The sequence below is a fragment of the Heptranchias perlo genome, chromosome 4, assembly GCF_035084215.1.
Source record: "Heptranchias perlo isolate sHepPer1 chromosome 4, sHepPer1.hap1, whole genome shotgun sequence".
In the NCBI taxonomy this organism is placed as follows: Eukaryota; Metazoa; Chordata; class Chondrichthyes; order Hexanchiformes; family Hexanchidae; genus Heptranchias; species Heptranchias perlo.
Window position 1 is genome coordinate 134678578 of NC_090328.1, and position 26612 is coordinate 134705189.

Consider the following 26612-nt stretch of genomic DNA (forward strand, 5'->3'; position numbering starts at 1 on the left):
GGCGGAGCAGGCCCGAGGGGCCGTATGGCCTACTCCTACTCCTTATGTCCTTATGATATGAAACATGCTACATAAATAGAATCATACCATAGTAGGTACAGCACAGGAGGAGGCTATTCGGCCAATCATGCCTGTGCCGGCTCTTTGAAAGAGCTATCCAATTACTCCCATTCCGCTTCTCTTTCCCCATGGTCCTGTAATTTTTTTCCCTTCAAGTATTTATCCAATTCCCTTTTGAAAGTTACTATTGAATCTGCTTCCACCACCCTTTCAGGCAGCGCATTCCAGATCATTACAACTCGCTGCGTAAAAAAATGTTTCCTCATGTCACCTCTGGCTCTTTTGCCGATCACCTTAAATCTGTGTCCTCTGGTTACCGACCCTTCTGCCACTGGAAACAGTTTCTCCTTATTTATTCTGTCAAAACCGTTCATGATTTTGAACACCTCTATCAAATCCCCTCTTAACCTTCTCTGCTCTAAGGAGAACAACCCCAGCTTCTGCAGTCTCTCCACATAACTGAAGTCCCTCAGCCCTGGTACCATTGTAGTAAATCTCTGCTGCACCCTCTTTCAGGCCTGACATCTTTCCTAAAGTGTGGTGCCCAGAATTGAACACAATACTCCAGCTGAGGCCTAACCAGTGTTTTATAAAGGCTTAGCATAACTTTCTTGCTTTTGTACTCTATGCCTCTATTAATAAAGCCCAGGATCCCATATGCTTTTTTAACATCCTTCTCAACTTGTCCTGCCACCTCCAAAGATTTGTGTATGTGCACCCCCAGGTCTCTCTGTTCCTGCACCCCCTTTAAAATTGAACCATTTAGTTTATATTGCCTCTCCTTTATTCTTCCTACCAAAATGTATGACTTCACACTTCTCTGCATTAAATGTCATCTGTCATGTGTCTGCCCATTTCACCAGTCTGTCTATGTCCTCCTGAAGTCTGTTACTATCCTCCACATTGTTTACTACATTTCTGAGTTTCATGTCATCTTCAAACTTTGAAATTATACCCTCCATACCCAAGTCCAGGTCATTAATTTATATCTTGTGTGTATATATATATATATATATATATATATTAATATATATGCTTTCTTTTATTGGCTGAAGGCAATCAATTCTTCACTGAGAGGAGGGGCCAGCCAGATCCTCAGGCAACCTGTGTTCCTCATGCAATGCCTGGTGTTTAGTTGCACAGCAGTATTGACAGAGGTTCTGAATCAGGCCATATTCTTCTTCTCACTAAATACACCCACCAACAAGTTCCATATTAACTCACTTTTTTATGGCTCCACTGCATTTTAGGGTCCAGTAAAGTGGTGAGGACCAAAAATTTACTTTTTTAAAAGATGACTTTTGGAAAATTGTAAGTATGCACCAGTACAGAGAAAAGATTTCAGGAGGCTGATATATTCTTGTCCAACTTTGTCACAACCAATTCATTAACAATGTCCAGCTTTAAGTTCATTACTGCTTTAATGAGTTATTGACCACTGACTAATTAGGAAGTGGTAAATTGTACAATTATTCAGTCACAATAGTATTTAAGCCTGAATTATTTATTTATCACAGTCTAAACCCAGCTTGGAACAGGTTAAAAAAAAAGTCCTTTCATTTTCAGAATGGATCCATTTCTATTGTGCATAAAATCAAGCCCCAAGGGCTCCATTCACCTTTCAAAAGGAATTAAAGCTGAGCTAATGTGCTCAAAATTCCATGTTACTAGTAGCTATCAATTTGTTAAGTGGCATTAGTGTATAATGAGTGCGATTGCTCAGCAGGGTGATATCTGCCAGGAGAGGCGAGCCCATTAAGACTTTTTATTAATCTCTCCAGTTATGGTAAAACATAGGATCCGGTATTTACGGGGAGGTGGGGAAGGAGCAAGGACAAATGTAAGCAGCTGGAAAACCCGGAAATACCGGGAAGGCAGACATCATTATTAATTTTTGTACTCCGTTTCCTGCCTGGCAGCTGGCCAGATTGAAGGCTGGCCGGCTGCCGGGTGGGAAAGCCTGAGGTAGAAGGCCAGAATCGGGGACCGTCCCCTGTGGATCGGAGTAGATCGGGGGTTGGTGAGGAGTGGGGTTTGGAGCGAGGAGGGAGGGAGGGAGGGAGGGAGAGATCGTGAGGGGTGGGGGGGAGAGATCACGTAGAGGGAGAGATCATGGGAGGGGAGAGATCACGGGGTGAGAGGTCGCGGGGGAGAGATCACGGGGTGAGAGAGGTCGCGGGGGAGAGATCGCTGGGGGGGGGGGAGAGATCGCTGGGGGGGGGGGAGAGATCGCTGGGGGGGGGAGAGAGATCGCTGGGGGGGGGAGAGAGATCGCTGGGGGGGGGAGAGAGATCGCTGGGGGGGGGAGAGAGATCGCTGGGGGGGGGAGAGAGATCGCTGGGGGGGGGAGAGAGATCGCTGGGGGGGGGAGAGAGATCGCTGGGGGGGGGAGAGAGATCGCTGGGGGGGGGAGAGAGATCGCTGGGGGGGGGAGAGAGATCGCTGGGGGGGGGAGAGAGATCGCTGGGGGGGGGAGAGAGATCGCTGGGGGGGGGAGAGAGATCGCTGGGGGGGGGAGAGAGATCGCTGGGGGGGGAGAGAGATCGCTGGGGGAGAGATCGCTGGGGGAGAGAGATTGCGGGGGAGAGATCGCCAGGGTTCTGAAGATCGGGGGGGGTGGGTGGTCTGAAGATCGCAGGGGGGGGGTCAACCGATCGTGGGGAGGGAGGCAGATCGCGGCAGTAGATTTGCTCGCAGGGCCGTGGGGAAGCACTCCTGCATCTCCTGACCCACATGCAGTGCTGGAACAGCACTTAACTTCTGGATCCGGCAGTTCTCGTCTCCATTAAATCCAAATGGCTGCTAAAATCTGAATCACGCAGCCTTATTAACATATTTAAATTACTGACCCACCTCTCCCAAGCGAGTTACTCGCCCTACCCCCAATCCGCCTCCGTTAAAACTGGAAGTAGGCACGATCGCGGTCAGTTGGGGTCGGTGTTCACAATTTTAAGAATTTAACACTTTCCCATCCTCTCCCGCCCATCCTGGTGGGGGGGGGGGGGGTTAAAATTGCATAGTGTGCATAGATTTAAGAGCTAAGTAAGTATGGGAAATGCCAATAATTGCGGCAAGGAATTTGTTAGCCTTGTGTCCGCATAATTTATGAAGTACACCTACCGTATTGACTTCAAAATCCTGCACGATACTAGATATGACAGAAATGGAACAGTAAGTTGGCATTACCCTCTGTAGTGAATTTTTTTTAAAAATTCATTCTCGGGATTTGAGTATCGCTGGCATTTATTTCTCATTCCTAGCTGCCCTTCTTCTTGTAATGGTTTGATACACCTGAGTGGCTCGCTTAGCTACTTCAAGGGACAGTTAGGAGGCAGCCACATTAGTGTGGGACTGCAGTCACATGCAGGCCAGATTAGGTTAAGATGGCAGATGTCCTGGACATTAATGAACCAGTTAGGTTTTCGATAGTTTCATGATCACTTTCACTGATACCAGTTTTTTTTCATTTCCAGATTTCTTTTTAAACTGAATTCAAATTCTTAATCCGCCATGGTGGGATTTGAATTCATGTTCTCTGGATAACTTGTCCGGTAACACAACCACCACACTACCATGCCCTTTTTGTATGCTTCTAAAAAAAACGTTAATTTAATATTTCAACAATTTTAACTGTTGCTTCATTGCTACTTTTATCTTTTAGAGTTCTAACATTCTCTGCAGCTGCCCTTTCTACTGTAATAATATTAAAACTAACTTTCACATTTTTATTGTCTTGTTTAACCTATTTCAGCAAATTTCTATACTCCTCTCAGAATACTCTCCCTTCTAATTCTTTATTTGACCATAAACGCCCTTGAGCCAAAATGAAGGATGTGCCACTTAATACAGAAACTTTCCTCCTGCCATGTTTATTATACATAACCTCCAGTATATATTGCATCTAATTTATTACCTTTAGTGCAAGATTTCCTCCTTGACTGGATTTCTCGACACAATGATGACAGTACAGCGTTAAAATGTACCTGAAGCTACCCTTAAGGAAATGGCTTAAGAATGTGAAAAATGACAGAACATTCTCTGCAGCACACTGCCTGGGATCTATACTGGGTTTAACCACCTCAGGCTTATCCTCAGATATAAGCAAGTGACAGGTAGCACATGGTTCAAATCGGGGAACTAGAAAAGCTTCAGGCCGTTTAAATGACAGAAAATGACTAAAATGTCAGTGGTCGGCACTCGGGAGAGTCTGCATGGAATTGAAGTGTTGAAGACTTGAAGTGTTACCTAGTGTGGAGATCTTAGCTGGAATGGTTATGACTGTAATCTGAAGCTCCAGAGTGTGAAATAGAAAGAACTGCTGACCCTTGCAGGGTCATTTGAATCACTTATAATGGGCCAGAATTTGCTGTTGTAATAACGGTGAGGCTAATGGCTCTCGCCGTTATTTATGCGCAAATGGTACAGCAACTTCAGGTGAGGGGCAGATACGCGGTTAAATGCGGAAATCCAAAAGTTGCTGTTTAAGATGTGCTGCTCCACCATTAGCTTCACAAAAACGGCATCTCGCTGTCTGCCTCACCATCGAAATGCATTGAACGGCGTGAAGTTGCTGTATTTGCGCGGCTAATATGAACTAAACTCGCCGCAGAAAGTTAAGTCTTGTCCATTTCAAGTCTAAATCCCCTTTTAACAACATGATAAGTGTTAATTACTTCCAGTCAACCTCTCTAGCACTGAAAATTAACTATTAAACGTGTGGAGTCTCATTCCTTCGGGTTTTAATTGTTGTTGGAGATTTTTAAAATGTAAAATATAAGTTTTTTTATAACTTCACCTTTCTGTCTCTTTTCTCTCTCTCTCTTAATCCATTGTAAACAATTTTACAACACCAAGTTATAGTCCAGCAATTTTATTTTAAATTCACAAGCTTTCGGAGACTTCCTCCTTCCTCAGGTAAATGTTTCCACATCATCTCTTAATCCAATCTTTCTTTCCCTCTCTTTATTTCTCTTTCTGTACCTGATTTGAAATTGAATTCACCCGCTCTAATTCACACTTCCTTCTTCATACGTGTGCTGTTAATTTCACAATCCTTCAATCTGATTGGTTAAGGAGACAGACAGTTGCTTGCCCTGTTCACTCAGGTCCCAGATGCCCTGTTTCTCTCGCTGTGACGTTATCAGCTCGCACTTTCAGCAACTTGCCATGCAAAAAATGTAAAAAGCTAAACATGCAAGAGCAGGTCAAAGTAACGGCAGATGCCGATATATGGCCTGCCACAGCAAATTATGGCCTATTATTAATGACTGTAAAACCCCCAATATCATAAAACTGCATTTTACAAAGCACTAACTTGTCTAGATCATCTTTTAGAGTGTTCTATTGGAATAGAAAGAAAGAAAGACTTGCATTTATATAGCACCTTTCACGGCTTCATGACATCCCAAAGGGCCTTACAGTCAATTAAGCACTTTTGAAGTGTAGCCTCTGTTGTAATATAGGGAACATGGCAAGCAATTTTCACATAGCAAGGTCCCACAAACAGCAATGACCAGGTGATTTGTTTTTTTAATGATGTTGGTTCATGGAAAAATATTGGTCAGGACACTAGAGAGAACTCCATTGCTCTTCTTTGAAATAGTGCCACTGGATCTTTTACATCCACCTGAGAGGGCAGATGGGGCCTTGTTTTAACATCTCACCCGAACAGCAGCACCTCCGACACTACAGCACTCCCTCAGTACTGCAGTGAAATGTCAGCCTGGGTTATGTGCTCAAGTCTTTTTCTCCGTTTCCTGGCTAGCAGCCAGCCAGACTGAGAGGCTGTTGGTCGGGGCGGCCTGCAGTGTTAGATTGCAGCCAGGGAGCAGAGAGGAGGGAGGGAGGGAGAGATCATGGGTTGGGGGGGGGGGGTGAGGTTGTGGAGGGAAGGTCGGGGGGGGAGATCTGGGATGGAAGGTCGGGGGGGAGATCGGGGATGGAAGGTCGTGGGTGAGGTTGAGGATGAAAGGTCGGGGGGTAAAGGTCGTGGAGGGAAGGTCGGTTGGACAGGTCGTGGAGGGAAAGTCGGTGGTTGAGGTCGGGGATGGAAGGTCGTGGGTGAGGTTGAGGATGGAAGGTCGTGGGTAAGGTTGAGGATGAAAGGTCGGGGGTAAAGGTCGTGGAGGGAAGGTCGGTAGGACAGGTCGTGGAGGGAAAGTCGGTGGGTGAGGTCGGGGATGGAAGGTCGTGGGTAACATCGTGAGTCAGGGGGGCGGGAGGCCGATTGCGGGGCGGGAGGCCGATTGCGGGGAGGGGTGCTCCAATCGTGGGGGAGGGGTTAGCTTGGGTGACCGGGAGGTAAGCACTCCTGTTCCTCGAGCAGGCCCACAGTCAGCGCTGGAAAGGTATTTACTTGCTGGATCCGGCCATTCTGCCCTCCCTTCAGCTGCTGGGTTTCCCATACCCTCGGAAAACCGGCCCACAGCCCATTAAATTTAAAACTGTGGTCCAATTGAGGCACGTAGCCTCATTAAAATGTTTAATTTACGAACCCGCCTCTGGAGAGCAGAGTAGTCGCCCGCTCCCTAACCTGCCTCTGTTAAAGCTGGAAATGGGTGTGTTGGAAGCAGGTTGGGGGTGGGTTTCTGATTTTTGAATTTTAATACTCCCCCATCTCCCAGCTATCCTTGGGGTTTAAAATTCCCCCCATGTTACTGTTGTTATTTATTTAAATTTAGATTGTAATATCAGATGACAAGTGTTCAATCTCATTCCCAGATTAACAATTATTGAGATGTGAATTTGTGCAGTTTCCTACTTTCGTCTCAACTTGTGCAAAATCTCGCCATTGCTGGACCTGGAGTCAGCGTTTCTGAGCACTGAGATAGCTGGACACATTTATCTTACTCGGATGTCCAGAGAAATATTCCTCCTCCACTCTCGATCTTGTGACGGAGGCATTACTGCAAGACAATTTGTCAAGCCAACTGAACTCGTTATCAATCTGGCCGATTGAAAGAGAACTGTCAAAAGACAATTGATTTTCAGAGTATCATTGATGACTTAGCTGCCAAGAAATGCAGGAGGAAATCGTTGAAGAGTAACTAACTGTAAACTATGTAGACTGTGCAAGGAATTCACATGACTTGACATCCAAATGCAAAGACTTATTTGAGCTGTTTATTGACAAAGTTTTACCTGCTTTCATTTTAAATGGTTTTGGTTGATATTGATTTTTTTTTTTTCCCTATCTTACATTTGAGCTACTTAAAAGTTTAGGCCGTCTGTTAAAAAAAGTAACATTTATGTTTTATGATTCAAAATTTAAAAAATAAAAATCACTTGCAGATTGGCCCAAAGATAGTTGGTGAAATTAAAGCTTTGGCCCCCATTCATTTAACATTGAGCACTTGTCATCGAGGCAGCATTTGACCGAGTGTGGCATCAAGGAGCCCGAGTAAAACTGAAGTCAATGGGAATCAGGGGGAAAACTCTCCAGTGGCTGGAGTCATACCTAGCACAAAGGAAGATGGTAGTGGTTGTTGGAGGCCAATCATCTCAGCCGCAGGATATTGATGCAGCAGTTCCTCAGGGCAGTGTCCTAGGCCCAACCATCTTCAGCTGCTATATCAGTGGCCTTCCCTCCATCATAAGGTCAGAAATGGGGATGTTCGTCGATGATCGCACAGTGTTCAGTTCCATTCGCAACCCCTCAAATAATGAAGCAGTCCGAGCCCGCATGCAGCAAGACTGGACAACATCCAGGCTTGGGCTGATAATTGGCAAGTAACATTCGCGCCAGACAAGTGCCAGGCAATGACCATCTCCAAGAAGAGAGAGTCTAACCACCTCCCCTTGACATTCAACGGCATTACCATTGCCGAATCCCCCACTATCAACATCCTGGGGGTCACCATTGACCAGAAACTTAACTGGACCAGCTACATAAATACTGTGGCTATAAGAGCAGGTCAGAGACTGGGTACTCTGTGGTGAGTGACTCACCTCCTGACTCCCCAAAGCCTTTCCCCCATCTACAAGGCACAAGTCAGGAGTGTGATGGAATACTCTCAACTTGCCTGGATGAGTCCAGCTCCAACAACACTCAAGAAGCTCGACACCATCCAGGACAAAGCAGCCCGCTTGTTTGGCACCCCATCCACCAGACTAAACATTCACTCCCTTCACCACCGGCGCACTGTGGCTGCAGTGTGCACCATCCACAGGATGCACTGCAGCAACTCGCCAAGGCTTCTTCAACAGCACCTCCCAAACCCGCGACCTCTACTACCTAGAAGGATAAGAGCAGCAGTCACATGGGAACAACACCACCTGCACGTTCCCCTCCAAGTCACACACCATCCCGACTTGGAAATATATCGCTGTTCCTTCATTGTCACTGGGTCAAAGTCCTGGAACTCCCTACCTAACAGCACTGTGGGAGAACCTTCACCACACGGACTGCAGCGGTTCAAGAAGGCGGCTCACCACCACCTTCTCAAGGGCAATTAGGGATGGGCAATAAATGCTGGCCTTGCCAGTGACACCCACATCCCATGAATGAATAAAAAAAAACTTGTGACACTCTTATGTTCTGCAGCATACTATCACTGATATACAGTATTCATATAGATGCCTTGGTTTATGTGATTGAAATATATGAATCAATTGTTAAAATAAAATTTGTCTTCACCATGCACACAATAAACTCTTCCTACATTTATATGAAACTTACCCTCATGAAGAAGAGTTTACTTTAGCTGGAGCAAAGCTGTTCTATCATCACTTCAGAATAAGTACAATCTTTCTGAGCAGCAAATTTTATTTTCAGTGGTCAGGCACTGTCCCTCAAACTGTAGTGGCAACTGGAAAGACACTGCTTTAAATTGGCTCAATTGCTATTTTTAATTCACTATTGATAATTGTTTCCTGCTGTGTTAAACCCATATCTGAAATCCAGAATGGCAGTAATTCCATAAAAACTTCCCTAATCACCTCGATCACCTAGAATAGAATTCTCCACATGGCAGGAGTCGACAGGAAAACACATATAATACCTCCAGAGCCAATGGAGCCAAATATAGTTCAGGTGGCTTCTCCACCATTGACCTAATTTTTGAAATCATATTACTGTCAGAAAAATTATACAGAGTTGAAGAGAACATTTTATACAACTTTTATTGATATCCAAACTTTTGGCTTTCTGGCCATTGCAGCTGATGTGGGTGTACAGCAAAGAATATGAATGCTTGAATTGTTATGCGGTGATACCACCGATTGTATTTGTATTGGAAATTTGTACTGATCACCGTTTCACATTAAGTTAGGTTTGAATTGCAGACCCAGAATTCTTTAATGCAATTAATGATAGAATTATAATGGGATCAGTATTCATTGTCACATTGGTGATATCTTGACCAATGATTTGTGCAACGCTGGCCATAAGGTCATTTTTGCTGAAAATCAACAGTATCTGTCAGAGGTTCTCTGCTGTCTGGCCAAAGGAATTGGCAAGTTTGGAATGAGACTCAAAGTTTGGCCTGAGACAAAAGCCATGTGTTTCCATTGACAGCCTCTGTCAGCTGCTTGCCTGTAAGTTTGAAATAATACCACCCATTTCAATAAACAATTCAGTTTATCTTGGAAGCAACACCCACTGTTGCAATGACAATGCAATAGAACTGAACCAAAGGGTTGGTCTTGCTGCATCTGTCATGACCATCTTTCAACAGTAATGTGCTGAAGTAGAATGGTTAGCCTGCAATTATAATTGAATCTCTGACATTGCTTTATGATACCGAATCTTGCAAGGACACTAGTTAGAGCACTACTACAGTGCCTTTGATATAGAATAGAATCATAGAATTATAGAATGGTTACAGCACAGAAGGAGGCCATTTGGACCATTGAGCCCATGTCAGCTCTTTGTAAGAGTAACCCAGTTAGTCCCATTCCCTTGCTCGTAGCCCTCCAATTTTTTTCTCTTCAAGTATTTATCCAATTCATTATTGAAAGCCATGATTGAATCTGCTTCCACCACCCTTTCAGGCAGCGCGTTCCAGATCTTAACCACTTGCTGCATAAAAAAGTGTTTCCTCATGTCGCCTTTGTTTTTTTTTGTCAATCACCTTAAATCTTTGTCTTCTGTTTCTGCCAACGGGAGCAGTTTCTCTTTATCTAAACCCATCATGATTTTGAACACTTCTATCAAATCTCCTCTTTACCTCCTCTGCTCTATTGTAACAATTTTACAACACCAAGTTATAGTCCAGCAATTTTATTTTAAATTCACAAGCTTTCGGAGGCTTCCTCCTTCCTCAGGTGAACGATGTTGGAAACGTTCTAAGGAGAACAACCCCAACTTCTCCAGTCTATCCACGTAACTGAAGTCCTCATTCCCTGGAACCATTCTAGTAAATCTCTTCTGCACCCTCTCTAAGGCCTTCACATCCTTCCTAAAGTGCGGTGCCCAGAATTGGATACAATACTCCAGTTGTGGCCGAACCAGTGTTTTATAAAGGTGCATCTTAACTTCCTTGCTTTTGTACTCAGGATCAGCCCAGGATCCCGTATGCTTTTTTTAACAGCTTTCTCAACCTGTCCTGCCACCTTCAAAGATTTGTGCACAACACTCCCAGATCTCTCTGTTTCTCCACCCCCTTTGGAATTGTATCATTTAGTTTATATTGCCTCTCCACGTTCTTCCTAAAATGTATCACTTCGCACTTCTCTGTGTTAAATTTCATCTGGAATGTGCCCGCCCATTCCACCAGCCTGTCTATGTCCTCTTGAAGTCTATCATTATCCTCCTCACTGTTCACTACACTTCCAAGTTTTGTGTCATCAGCAAATTTTGAAATTGTGCCCTGTACACCCAAGACCAAGTCATTAATATATATCAAGAAAAGCAGTGGTCCTAGTAGCGACCCCTGGGGAACATCACTCTATACCTTCCTTCAGTCCAAAAAACAACAGTTTTTTTCTTTCCTGTCACTTAGCCAATTTTGTATCCATGCTGCCACTGCCCCTTTATTCCATCAGCTACAATATTGCTGACAAGCCTATTATGTGGCACTTTATCAAACGCCTTTTGAAAGTCCATATACACAACATCAACCACATTGCCCTCATCAATCCTCTCTGTTACCTCATCAAAAAACTCAATCAAGTTAGTTAAACACAATTTGCCTTTAACAAATCCATGCTGGCTTTCCTTTATTAATCCACACTTGTCTAAGTGACTATTAATTTTGTCCAGGATTATCATTTTTAAAAGCTTCCCCACCACTGAGGTTAAACTGACTGGCCTGTAGTTGCTGGGTTTATCCTTACACCCTTTTTTGAACAAGGGTGTAACATTTTCAATTCTCCAGTCCTCTGGCACCACCCCCGTATCTAAGGATGATTGAAAGATTATGTCCAGCACCTCTGCAATTTCCACCCTTACTTCCCTCAGCAATTAGGATGCATCCCATCCGGACCAGGTTATTTATCTACTTTAAGTTCAGCCAACCTTTCTGTACCTCCTCTTTATCACTTTTTAGCCCATCCAGTATCTCAACTACCTCCTCTTTTACTGTGACTCTGGCAGCATCTTCTTCCTTGGTAAAGTCAGATGCAAAGTACTCATTTAGTACCTCAGCGATGCCCTCTGCCTCCATGCGTAGATCTCCTTTTTGGTCCCTAATCGGTCCCACCCCTCCTCTTACTACCCATTTACTGTTTACATGTCTATGGAAGACTTTTATATTCCCTTTTATGTTAGCTGCCAGTCTTTTCTCATACTCTATCTTTGCCCCTCTTTTTTCCTTTTTCTTTTCCCCTCTGAACTTTCTATATTCAGCTTGGTTCTCACTTGTGTTAGCAACCTGACATCTGTCATATGCCCCCTTTTTTTGCATCATTTTACTCTCTATCTCTTTTGTCATCCAGGGAGCTCTGGCTTTAATTGCCCTACCTTTCTCCCACTTGGGAAAGAACGTAGACTGTACCCAAACCATCTCCTCATTAAAGGCTGCCCATTGTTCAATTACAGTTTTGCCAATCTTTGATTCCAATTTACCCGGGCCAGATCCGTTCTCATCCCACTGAAATTGGCCCTCCTCCAATTGAGAGTATTTTTACTTTAGAGTGGTCCTTGTCCTTTTCCATAGCTATTCTAAAGCTTATGATACTATGATCGCTGCTCCCTAAATGTTCCTACACTGACACTTGCTCCGTTTGGCTCTCCTCTTTTACTGTGACTTTCACAGCATCTTCTCCCTTAGGGGTCTAGCAGAGTATATAGAGAGTAACTGTTCCCATTGGCAGAAGGGTCGAGAACCAGAGGATACAGATTTGAAGTAATTGACAAAAGAACCAAAGGCAAAATGAGGAAAAACTTTTTTACGCAACGAGTGGTTATGATCTGGAATGCACTGCCCGAGGCGGCTTTCAAAAGGGAATTGAACAAGAACTTCAATGAAAAAATTTGCAGGACTACAGGAAAAGGGCGGGGGAGTGGGACTAGCTGGATTGCTATTGCAGAGAGCCGGCACAGGCTCGACGTGCTGACTGGCCTCCTTCCGTGTTGTGACCATTCTATGATTCTATGATTCTATAAGAACATAAGAACGTAAGAAATAGGAGCAGGACTAGGCCTTATGGCCCCTCGAGCCTGCTCCGCCATTCAATAAGACCATGACTGATCTTCTACCTCAACTCCACTTTCTCGCCCTATCCCTATATCTCTTACCAGTAACGTAGGACGGTGGCAGTGGGTTGGAGCTCCTACCCACCATGCCATAGAGTTTAGACATGAGTTCATCTAATTCTGTTCATTTAATTCCAATCTCAGCTATGCTGTTTTGGGTCAATAACAAGCGACATCAGGACCTCCCCTTCATAAATGAAAGACAACTTTGCTCATGTCACTCTTCACCAATTTTGTGCACCTCCTGGATTATGACCTGGAGTGCACTGCCTGAAAGGGTGGTGGAAGCAGATTCTATAATATCTTTCAAAAGGGAACTGGATAAATACTTGAAAGGAAATAATTTACAGGGCAATGGGAAAGAGCAGGGGAGTGGGATTAATTGGATAGCTCTTTCAAGGAGTTGGCACAGGCACGATGGGCAGAATGGCCTCCTTCTGTGCTGCGGCATATTAAGCTACTATGATAGAAAGGCACAGGCTATAAGTCTAGTGGAGGGTCGGGGCAAGGAAGAGAGAGATGATGGGACCAAAGAAATTAAAAGCTGCTTCCTTGGTAAAGACAGATGCAAAGTACTCATTTAGTACCTCAGCCATGCCCTCTGCCTCCATGTGTAGATCTCTTTTTTGGTCCCTAATCAGCCCCACCCCTCCTCTTACTACCTCTTCACTATTTATATGCCTACAGAAGACTTTTGGATTCCCTTTAATGTTAGCCTCCAGTCTATTCTCATACTCTCGCTTTCATAGAATCATAGAATCATAGAAAGTTACAGCACAGAAGGAGGCCATTCAGCCCATCGTGTCCGTGCCGGTCGAAAAAGTGCTATCCAGGTTAATCCCACTTTCTAGCACTTGGTCCGTAGCCCTGTAGGTTACAGCACTTCAAGTGCACATCCAAGTACTTTTTAAATGAATTGAGTGTTTCTGCCTCTACCACCCTTTCAGGCAGTGAGTTCCAGACCCCCACCACCCTCTGGGTGAAAAAAATTCTCCTCAGCTCCCCTCTAATCCTTCTATCAATTACTTTAAATCTATGCCCCCCTGGTCACTGACCCCTCTGCTAAGGGAAATAGGTCCTCCCTATCCACTCTATCTAGTCCTGTCATAATTTTATACACCTCAATTAAATCTCCCCTCAGCCTCCTTTGTTCCAAAGAAAACAACTCCTGCCTATCCAATCTTTTCTCATAACTAAAATTTTCCAGCCCTGGCAACAAATCTCCTCTGTACCCTCTCTAGTGCAATCACATCTTTCCTGTAACGTGGTGACCAGAACTATATGCAGTACTGAAGCTGTGGCGGCCTAACCAATGTTTTATACAGTTCTAGCGTAACCTCCCTGCTCTTATATTCTATCCCTCGGCTAATAAAGGAAAGTATCTCAATGAAAGTATCTCACTTAGAAAATCTCAATGCAATCAGGCAGAATCAACACAGCTTTGTGAACGCGAAATCGTGTTTGACTAATTTATTATTATTCCTTGAGGAAGGATAAAGGGGATCCTGTGGGTGTGGTGTACTTGGATTTCCAGAAGACTTTTGACAAGGTGCCACATCAAAGGCTACTACACAAAATAAGAGCTCATGGTATGGGGGTAACATATTAGCATGGATAAAGGATTGGTTAGCTAACAGGAAACAGAGAGTAGGCATAAATGGGTCATTTCAGGTTGGCAAGATGTAACGAGTGGAGTGCCACAGGGATCAGTGCTTGGGCCTCAACTATTTACAATCTATATCGATGACTTGGATGAAGGGTCTGAATGTAAGGTTGCTAAGTTTGCTGATGACACAAAGGTAGGTAGGAAAGTAAGTTGTGAAGAGGACATAAGGAGCCTGCAAAGGGATATAGATAGGTTAAGTGAGTGGGCAAAAATTTGGCAGATGGAGTATAATGTGGGAAAATGTGAACTTGTGCACTTTGGCAGGAGGAATAGAAAAGCAGTATATTATTTAAATGGTGAGAGATTGCAGAACTCTGAGGTACAGAGGGATCTGGGTGTCCTAGTACATGAATCACAAAAAGTTAGTTTGCAGGTACAGCAAGTGATTAGGAAGGCAAATGGAATGTTGTCATTTATTGCAAGGGGAATGGAATATAAAAGTAGAGATGTTTTGCTACAGTTGTACAGGGCATTGGTGAGACCACATCTAGAATACCGTGTGCAGTTTTGGTCTCCTTATTTAAGAACAGACATAATTGCTTTGGAAGCGGTTCAGAGAAGGTTCACTCGACTGATTCCTGGGATGAGGGGGTTATCTTGTGAGGAAAGATTGGACAAGTTGGGCCTGTATACTTTTGAGTTTAGAAGAATGAGAGTTGATCTTATTGGAACATATAAGATCCTGAGGGGACTTGAAGGGGTAGATGCTGAGGGGATGTTTCCCCTTGTGGGAGAGACTAGAACTAGAGGCCACAGATTAAAAATAAGGGGTCTCCCATTTAAGACGGAGATGAGGAGAAATTTTTTCTCTCAGAGGGTCATGAGTCTGTGGAACTCCCTTCCCCAGAGAGCGGTGGAGGCAGGGTCATTGAATATTTTTAAGGCTGAGTTAGATAGATTCCTGATTAACAAGGGAGTCAAAGGTTGTAGTAGGTAGACGGGAAAGTAGGGTTGAGGTCGCAATCAGATCAGCCATGATCTTATCAAATGGCAGAGCAGGCTCGAGGGGCCGAATGGCCTACTCCTGCTCTTAATTTGTATGTTCATATGTTCATATGTATCCCGTATGCCGTTTTAACCACCTTATCTACCTGTCCTGCTACCTTCAGGGATCTGTAGACATGCACTCCAAGGTCCCTTTGTTCCTCTACACCTCTCAGTATCCTCCCATTTATTGTGTATTCCCTTGCCTTTTTTGTTCTCCCCAAATGCATTACCTCACACTTCTCTGGATTGAATTCTATTTGTCACTTTTCTGCCCACCTGACGAGCCCATTGATATCTTCCTGCAGTCTACATCTTTCCTCCTCAACCACACGGCCAATTTTTGTATCATCTGAAAACTCTTCTTGATCAAGCCCCCACATTCAAGTTGTGTATACCACAAAAAGCAAAGGACTTTGTACTGAGTCTTGCGGAACCCCAATGGAAACAGCTTTCCAGTCGCAAAAACACCCATCGACCATTACCCTTTGCTTCCTGCCACTGATCCAATTTTGGATCCAACTTGCCACTTTCCCTTGAATCCCATGGGCTTTTACTTTTTTGACCAGTCTGCAAAGCATTGCTTAAATCCATGTAGACCACATCAAACGCATTATCCTTATCGAACCTCCTTGTTACCTCCTCAAAAAATTCAATCAAGTTAGTCAGACACGACCTTCCCTTAACAAATCCATGCTGACTCTCCTTAATTAATCCGTGCCTTTCTAAATGATGATTTATGTTGTCCCTCGGAATTGATTCCAATAATTTTCCCACCACTGAGGTTAGACTGACTGGCCTATAATTACTTGGTCTATCTTTTTCTCCCTTTTTAAACTACGGTACAACGTTAGCAGTCCTCCAATCCTCCGACACCACGCCTGTATCCAGTGAGGATTGGAAAATGATGTTCAGAGCCTCTGCTATTTCCTCCCTTGCTTCTCTTAACAGCCTTGGTAGACATTTCAGCCGGCCCTGGCGATTTATCTACTTTCAAAGATGCTAAACCCTTTAATACTTCCTCTCTCACTATGTTTATTCCATCTAATATTTCACACTCCTCCTCCTTAACTACAATCTCTGCATCATCTCTTTTGTGAAGACAGACTCAAAGTATTCATTAAGAATCATACCCACATCTTCCACCTCCACCCATAGGTAACCTTTTTGGTTTCTAATAGGCCTTCTGCTTTGCCCCTCTTGTTTTCTTTTTCACTTCTCCTCTGTACTTTCTATATTCAGCCTGGTTCTCACTTGTATTATCAACCTGACATCTGTCATATGCATTGCTAATGCTGCCCGCTCAGCTTCAATTGGCAACAACACATCAAAAATGTCACCATTCATCAATGGACTAGTGCTGATCCATTACTATTAATGCTGGCCAATCATCATGCTACTTTGAACTTGTTTCTTGATAAACTCTAAAGGCTGATCAGGTCTTTGCCAACCTGTAACCATTAGAATGTAAGCCTTGAAAGGGCAAACACGTCCTCACTGGGCTGACCAACAACTCAAGATTTTTAGATGCACCAATCAGACTTATTCTGCAAACTGCCTGATTAATATCATATAAAAGTGCTTAAATCATCTTGTTTCTGAGTCCATATTGGCCAAGTGGAGTTTAATTAAAATGCAGTGTGGATGTAATTTCACAACTTAACTTTTAAAAATTATCTCAGTTTACTCAAATACTTTGATAAAACTGCCATAGTATAATGAAATGTTGATATTTTTCTAGTCTATTGTAATTTACCTCATACTGTACTGTCTACATTGTTGACATACACTCCATGCATGGCAGATGAGGTGCCCAATTATTTATGTACTCTTCAACATATCAATAAAATGTGAGGACAGACATAGACTTATGGCATGTGTGCTTCATCATAATCATTTTGCAGTCACTGGTTGGAAAGACAAACTTTATTTTCGTGCCAAAAGAAGGAAATTATGACAAAGAGGATCACCAATTATTTTCAATACCTTTAAGGCACTTAATATAAAATGTCACAGTGCAAGTGCATAATCCCCTAAGCCTGCCTTCTTTGCCTCATATTCAAATTGTGAATGCAGTTGTTTGCCCCAATGTAGTTTGAATATGATAACTGAGCCAAGAATTTAAATACTTATGATTGAAGAGAGCTTGCAACTTTGGTTAAGATGTGATGCACATGCAAAATTATAGTCAATCTTTCTTTCTGTGTGAGAAACAAGAAGGAAAGGTTACACCCCTGCTCAAAAAGAGGGAGAGGGCGAAACCAGGCAACTACAGGCCAGTCAGCCTATCATCAGTGGTGGGAAAACTTTTAGAGACAATGGGGGCGTAATTGGGCCGTGTAGCGTCCATTTCGTGGCAGCTACGTGGACACCTAAGCCCCGAAAATGGTGTCCGAGATGCATGCGCACACCTCCGACATGAAGTGGGCAGGGCCCAATCTCGGTAAAGGTGGTTGCACCTAACAAATGCTGGCGGCATGTAAAGTAGGGAAATTATGTTGTAAATCAGTGTACAACGCTGATTTGAAGCAGCCGGCACCATTTTGAAACTCCACGCTCCAGCAAACGCACTGTCTTAACCTTGCATAGCTGAACAGGACTTAAACGGCATGAAGGACCCCCCACCAGTGCTATTTAAAGGGATCACACAGGAGTTACAGGTTAGTTGCTGGATTAGTTATTCTGGCTGCTGGTGCAATTGTATGTGTTTTTGGAAGTTTTCTATACTTGGAGGATGTTGCAATACCCTGTGGAGGGTGGTCTGGCTGGTCTCACAATACTGTCAGTGGCATCTGAAATAATGTGCTGACCAAAGCTGCTTCCAGACATGGGTCGCCTGCTAGGGCTTCCTCTGGGAATTGAAGATGACTGGGAGAATGCAGAGCAGGACAAGCTGCAGGAAAAGGAAGGAGGAGAATAAGGAGAAAGTGGAGGAAGAGTCAGGGAGGAAACAAGGTGGACAGGCCCTGTCTTCCAGGGCTCTGTGTGATCAGATTATTAATGAGCAACACCAGTAACCTCAGTGACACCTCCCCATTTACCAACAGTCCCACATTCCATACATTTCCTTTCTCCTTATGATTACACATTGCTTCCTCCCTCAGCTCATCGCGGAAATGAAAACCATCACCAAATACAAATTCATAACCACATTTATAGATTTACACATGAAATGATTCAAACAGCTGATACTATTCACCCTTGTGCATTCCCTTAGTGCCAGTCGTTCATGTACCTTTACATTTCCTAGTTCTTCTACGAGGTGCATCCCCAGTGGCTGGAGTATGGGTGGTGGAAGGCTGCTGAACTTCAACTGAGGTGAGTGCAGATGGCCTTGGAGGACGACCTTGAGCAGCTCTGGGCCGGGAGGACCCGGCTTCAGACTGCACCATCTCGGCCTGGGCTGCAGCAGTCCGGCCTGGCTGGCTGACAGGCAACAGCAAGGGCACTGGCGGAGTGGCAGGGGTGGGAGCAGGAATGATGTCGTCCTGAGACAGGAAAGCAGGTTCGTCTTCCATAGCACCACTGCCACTCTCCTGGGGCGGTGCCTCAGCCACCCTGGTGATCTGCTGGAGAACAGATTGCTGGGCTGCTGTGACACCCTGGCAATCGGGTGGGTGGCTGCGAGTGTAAGATCGAGTGACGGTGTGTCTGCATCATCACTGTCATCTTCCTCCGCCTCCTCTGATGGTACTGGTTCCAGTTCTTGGGTATCTGCAATGACAAAGGGAGACGGGTTGAGTTGTGGAGCGGGGAGAGGAGATAGTAAGATGTGTGTGCTCACACCATCTGCAGCACGTGAGTCAGAAAAGATTGTAGGATGAAGGAGATGTGGGAAACGAGAAGGAGGATTAGGTATGCAGAGATCCTCATAATCGATACCTCCAGCACCACCAGTGGCCATGGCCGCAGCGATGGCCCGTCCAACGTTAGACAGCACTGCCTGCTCCATAGGGGTGAGGACGTATAGGCGTGCCTGTCCTCCCCCAGTTCTTTCCTGCTGCCTTCTCTTGTGTGCCATCTTCTCCTGAAACAAAGTGGGAAGTGAGCGTCCTGCAAGATGTTAGGGTGATGAGGTTGTCATGGGTGAATAGCTACCAGTGTGTGTGGCCTATGAGTTGTGAGTGTGCAGCTTGCAAGAATAGTAATGTGTGAGGGTGAGATGCAGCATCTGATTCGCAGGGTTGCATACTGATTGAAAGAGTTTGTTGGTAGATGGGTGATGTGGGGTGTTGTACGCGGAGCAGTGGATGTGGCTATTGGTGCAGTTGGCAGGATATGCCACGTGACAGTTGAGCTCACTCACCTTGACCACTCATGTTAAATCATTGAACTTCTTCCTGCACTGCATCCACGTACATGGTGCTATGATCCTGGCATTTACCTCGTCCGCCATAGCCTCCCACTGCCTCTTCAGCATATGTCTGGAGGGCCTCCTGCCCCCTCCGGATATAGGATGGCCTTCTGTCTGTCCACATTTATCACCAAGGCCTCTAGTGCACTGTCCGAGAACCTTGGTGCCGCTCTCTCCCAGGCGCAGCCATTCGTCAATACCTACCAGCAATTCCCAAAGGACATCTTGCTGCCACAGTGAACCTCCCCTTCAAGAGGTGCAGGCTGCCTTTAATTAGAGCTAGCCAGTCCCGAAATCGGGGCCCCCTACAGTTGCGTGGAGCCAATACTTGTGGAGACGAAGTCCCGTCTTCACACTGAGGACATTGTCCATCGTGTTGTGTGGCACTACTAAATCGGATAGATTAAGAACAGATCTAGCAGCTCAAAATTGGGCATCTATGCGGCACTGTGGGCCACAAGCAGCAGCAGAATTGTATTCCACCACAATCTGTAACCTCGTGGCCTGGCATATTCCTCACTCTACCATTACCATCAAGCCAGGGGATCAACCTTGGTTCAATGAGGAGTGTGGAAGAGCATGCCAGGAGCAGCACCAGGCCAACCTAAAAATGAGGTGCTAACCCAGTAAAGCCACAACACAGGACTACATGCATGCTAAACAGCGGAAGCAACATGCTATAGACAGAGCTAAGCGATTCCACAACCAATGGATCAGATCAAAGCTCTGCAGTCCTGCCACATCCAGTCGTGAATGGTGGTGGACAATTAAACAACTAACGGGAGAAGGAGGCTCTGTAAACATTCCCATCCTCAATGATGGCGGAGCCCAGCACGTGAGTGCAAAAGACAAGGCTGAAGCGTTTGCAACCATCTTCAGCCAGAAGTGCCGAGTGGATGATCCATCTCGGCCTCCTCCCGATATCCCCACCATCACAGAAGCCAGTCTTCAGCCAATTCGATTCACCTCATGTGATATCAAGAAACGGCTGAGTGCACTGGATACAGCAAAGGCTATGGGCCCCGAAAACATCCCGGCTGTAGTGCTGTAGACTTGTGCTCCAGAACTAGCTGCGCCTCTAGCCAAGCTGTTCCAGTACAGCTACAACACTGGCATCTACCCGACAATGTGGAAAATTGCCCATGTATGTCCTGTCCACAAAAAGCAGGACAAATCCAATCCGGCCAATTACCGCCCCATCAGTCTACTCTCAATCATCAGCAAAGTGATGGAAGGTATCGTCGACAGTGCTATCAAGCGGCATTTACTCACCAATATCCTGCTCACCGATGCTCAGTTTGGGTTCCGCCAGGACCACTCGGCTCCAGACCTCATTACAGCCTTGGATCAAACATGGACAAAAGAGCTGAATTCCAGAGGTTAGGTGAGAGTGACTGCCCTTGACATTAAGGCAGCATTTGACCGAGAGTGGCATCAAGGAGCCCTAGTAAAATTGAAGTCAATGGGAATCAGGGGAAAACTCTCCAGCGGCTGGAGTCATACCTAGCACAAAGGAAGATGGTAGTGGTTGTTGCAGGCCAATCATCTCAGCCCCAGGACATTGCTGCAGGAGTTCCTCAGGGCAGTGTCCTAGGTCCAACCATCTTCAGCTGCTTCATCAATGACCTTCCCTCCATCATGAGGTCAGAAGTGGGATGTTCGCTGATGTTTGTACAGTGTTCAGTTCCATTCACAACCCCTCATGCTGCAAGACCTGGACGACATCCAGGCTTGGGCTCATAAGTGGCAAGTAACATTTGTGCCAGACAAGTGCCAGGCAATGACCATCTCCAACAAGAGAGAGTCTAACCATCTCCTCTTGACATTCAACGGCATTACCATCACCGAATCCCCCACCATCAACATCCTGGGGGTCACCATTGACCGGAAACTTAACTGGACCAGCCACATAAATAGTGTGGCTACAAGAGCAGGTCAGAGGCTGGGTATTCTGCGGCGAGTGACTCACCTCCTGACTCCCCAAAGCCTTTCCACCATCTACAAGGCACAAGTCAGGAGTGTGATGGAATACTCTCCATTTACCTGGATGAGTGCAGCTCCAACAACACTCAAGAAACTCGACACCATCCAGGACAAAGCAGCCCGCTTGATTGGCACCCCATCCACCACCTTAAACATTCACTCCCTCCACCACGGCGCACCGTAGCTGCAGTGTGCACCATCCACAGGATGCACTGCAGCAACTCGCCAAGGCTTCTTCGACAGCACTCCCTAACCCGTGATCATTACCACCTCGAAGGACAAGGGCAGCATGCACATGGGAACAACACCACCTGCACGTTCCCCTCCAAGTCACACACCATCCCGACTTGGAAATATAACGCTGTTCCTTCATCGTCGCTGGGTCAAAATCCTGGAACTCCCTGCCTAACAGCACTGTGGGAGAACCTTCACCACACGGACTGCAGCGGTTCAAGAAGGCGGCTCACCGCCACCTTCTCAAGGGCAATTAGGGCAGGTAGTGCTGGCTGCAGGCAGCAATCATTGAAATCATCAGGCAGCACAAATGTTACGTGAATCGCAACAAACGGGCGTGGGTTAATCGCGCACAGTGATCTCAGCGTCCGTTTTCGTGGGTTATCCAATATATCCCCCAAAAATTCTGGACAAAATTAATTGTCACTTGGGAAATCATGGGTTAATCAATGACTGCCAGCATGGATTTGTTAAAGGCAAATCGTGTTTGACTAGCTTGATTGAGTTCTTTGATAAAGTAACCCTGAGGGTTGATGAGGGTAGTGTGGTTGATGTTTATATGGACTTTCTAAAGGCATTTGATAAAATACCTAATAATCGGCATGTTCGCAAAATTGAAGCCCATGAGATTAAAGGGGCAGTGGCAGCGTGGATATGAAATTGTCTAAGGGACAGAAAGCAGAGAGTAGAGGTGAACGATTGTTTTTCAGACTGGAGGGAAGTATACAGTGGTGTTTCCCAGCGGTCGGTATTCGGAGCGCTGCTCTTTTTGATATAGATTAGTGAACTGGACTGGTCGGTATAGAGGGTAAAATTTCAAAGTTTGCAGATGACACAAAACTCAGAAAAGCAGTAAACAGTGAGGAGGATAGTATGAGACTTCAAGAGGACATAGACAGACCGGTGAAATGGGCAGACACATGACAGATGAAATTTAATGCAGAGAAGTGTGAAGTGATACACTTTGGGAGGAAGAATGAGGAGAGGCAATATAAACTAAATGGAATAATATTAAAGGGATGGCAGGAACAGAGAGACCTGGGAGTTTACGTGCAGAAATCTTTGAATGTGGCAGGAGTAGTTGATAAGGCTGTTAAAGAAATGTATGGGATCTTGGCTTTATAAACAGAGGTATAGAGTACAAAAGCAAGGAAGTTATGCTCAGCCTTTACAAAACATTGTTTCGGCCTTAGCTGGAGTATTGTGTCCAATTCTGGGCACCATCCTTTAGGAAGGATGTGAAGGCTTTGGAGAGGGTACAGAGGAGATATACTAGAATTGCACCAGAGATAAAAACGTAACAACATATGAAATAGGAGCAGGATTAGGCCATACAGCCGCTCGAACCTGCTACACCATTCAATCAGATCATGGCTGATCTTCAACATCAACTCCACTTTCCTGCCCGATCCCTCTATCCCTTGATTCCCCTAGAGTCCAAAAATGTATCTAACTCAGCCTTGAATACACTCAACAGCTCAGCATCTACAGCCCTCTGGGGTAGAGATTTCCAAAGATTCACAAGATGAGTGAAGAAACTCCTCCTTATCTCAGTCTTAAATGGCCGACCCCTTATCCTACGACTATTCCCCTCTAGTTCTAGACTCTCAGCATCTACCCTATCAAGCCCCCTCAGAATCTTATATGTTTCAATGAGATCCCCTCTCATTCTTCTAAACTCTAGAGAGTATAGGCCCATTCTACTCAACCTCTCCTCATCGGACCATCCTCTCATCCCAGGGATTAATCTAGTGAACCTTTGTTGCACCGCCTCTAAGGCAAGTATATCCTTCCTTAGATAAGGAGACCAAAACTGTACACAGTTCTCCAAGCAAGATCTCACCAAAGCCCTGTACAATTGTAGTAGGGCTTCCTTACTCATGTACTCCAACCCCCTTGCAATAAAGGCCAAGGATGAGGGACTTCAGTTACGTGAAGAGACTGGAGAAGCTGGGATTGTTCTCCTTGGAGCTGAGAAGGATAAGGGGAGATTTAAAGTTATCAAAATCATGAAGGTTTTTGATGGACAAAATGAGGAGAAACTGTTTCCAGTGGCAGAAGGGTAACCAGAGCACACAGATTTAAGGTGATTGGCAAAAGAGCCAGAGGTGAGATGAAAAAAAAGTATTTTTACGCAGCGAGTTGTTATGATCTGGAATGCACTGCTTGAAAGGGAGGTGGAAGCAGATTCAATAGTAACTTTCAAAAGGGAAATGGATAAATACTTGAAGGGGAGAAAATTGAGGGGCAATGGGGAAAGAGTAGGGGAGTGGGCTTAATTGGATAGCTCTTTCAAAGAGCTGATAGAGGCACAATGGGCCAAATGGCCTCCTGTGCTATATCATTCTATGATTCTATGAGACAAGAAGATAAAAGAAGATAGAGTTTACAGAGGTGATCAACCAAAAACACTGAGTGAGAGAGAGGGAGAGAATTTTCTTGACTAATTGTTTGAGGGAGCTAGAAAAGGCAAGAAGATATTTTCAATACAGCACACATTTATTTTCTTTAAAACAGACAAGAGAGTTAAAATGGGATTAAATTCATTATTTGAGTTTGCTTTACATTGTTTTTTTATGTGGATTTGAAAAATTACAAAAGGATTTATATATACAGGGAGATTAATCTAACTTACCTGCCTCAGTAAGATTAGGCCAAGATTTTCTGCTCTGCTGCCATAACTTTGCCAGTGCGGCAGAAACAGAGTTTCTGCCATACTTCCGGCATAGTTGCAGCAGTGGAGCAGGAGCAGGTCCAAGGAATTTCTGGCCCAAGAAATTGAATGAAATCAAGTACATTGTCGTAAGGCAGAGACTAAGCATGATTTAGTGACTCACAAACTGAAAAGATAAACATAGAGAGATTGAATGCCATACAAAGTGTCACGGTAACCAAGATGGAGGCCATGATATTCTGCTGGGGGCCCCGGCAACGCCATTGGGAGACTGGCAGAATCTCCAGGGAAACTCCAGGTTATGTTGGGTTCAGCCATTTCGCTGGGGTTTCCACTGGTCTCTTACCAGAATTACAAAGGGAGGCTGAGGGACCCCCATGGAATTTCAGGACCAGAATATTTTCCGGTCCTGGCATTTAGGTTGTGGGATGGTGCACCATGAGCTTTGTACTCAGCCAAACTAGGAATGGCCGGTATTGATGGATCTTCCAGGGCTGGCTCTGATTTCCTATACATGGAAGCTTGCCAAAGAATATCCATCGTGTTAATGAGCTGCAGCCAGAATTTAATGGGGTGCTGCCATTTAAAGGTAAGTTGCTACATGCGAGGACAAAAATCTATTGCTGCTATTCCAAAAGGTCTGTGAGGCTCAGTATTTTTTAACTGCCTGCTCAAAGGCTGTACAAGCAAAAGAAGCGGGCGGTACAAAACAGAGGATGGCAAAACACATGTGGAGGCAGGAAACAAAGTCTGTGGGCAAGTGATGAAACTGCATCGCACTCAAGCCCCTGTTTGATGGCTGGTGAAGTGGAGGTGCTGCTGCATGAAATGGATGCAGAGAGAGGACAGCAGTGCAGCATGCCTGGCAAGAGGTGGCAGCCAGACTTGATGCTGTATACTGTATCCGCAGGACCTAGGAAGATGGCAGAAAGTCACCATGGTACAGTTATACAAGAGTGCCATGAACCCAAAGTGTCAACCTGAACTGACTACAGATTTACAGTTGGTTCACACAAAGCACACAGACAGCCTTACAGCTCTTTCATTCCTTGCCCACTCTCCGGCTGGGCACCCGTTCAAGCTGCAACTTACAACTAAAAGCTGTGACACAGTGACATTTTAAAGGGCTTCAGACAGCAAATTGTAATACAACCTGGCTACATAATGCATAGTGAGCTACTGACACACTGGACGAGGCTGCAGATTGGGCACATGACTGTCACTGTGTATGTGCTCCTTCAACATAAATGCCTCATGACTACTTCTCTGCTTGTACCACAAGATGACAACTAATACAATGGAACAGTTCTGAACTTGCCAAGGGCATGTAAGTTACAAGCCTTTGGTTTCCTTTGAGGAGGCCACCAAGTACATCCTTGCCGAAAAGAGAATTGAGGAATTATAGAAGCAGCCTTTCCCAAGCTCAGCAACAGTACTATCCTGCTCTAATGTCTTCTCCCTCTTCTCACTCACCAACACACAGGCATGCATACAATCACACAAACATCTTGCTAGCATTCTAACATTTGTTCAGTCTCTATCATTGTAGGCTTGGAACAGCAGCTTGCTAGCACTGCCCAGATCAAGACATCTCACAAGGCCCTCATAATCAATGTCTGCAAGGAGCAGTATAGCCTCACGGAGACTTAATGAACTTCAGGAGGTAGCACCAGGTGAGTCACATGCCCAGGTGAGGAGGAGCAAGAACCTGCTGCCTGGAAGGCCACATGGTTGCTACCAATGACCAGCTGTTCTTTGGAAGGTGCAGCAGTGTGGTGAATTTGGGCAGCTGTGTTATGCAGCTGTTGATATTCAGTGGGAAAGGAGATAAATATCAGGGCTTTGCTGACCAATACATCAGTCATGTGTTTGATGAATTATTGGATACTACAGATGTGCTAGCTTGGAAGGAGACAGAGGAATTGAACTTTTGCCAGTAGGACTGAGCCTGCCCACAGTATAAAGTGATGTTTCTAAAGTGAGGAGATAAAGTTTCAGCACTTCTCTCTCCTCTTACCTTCTC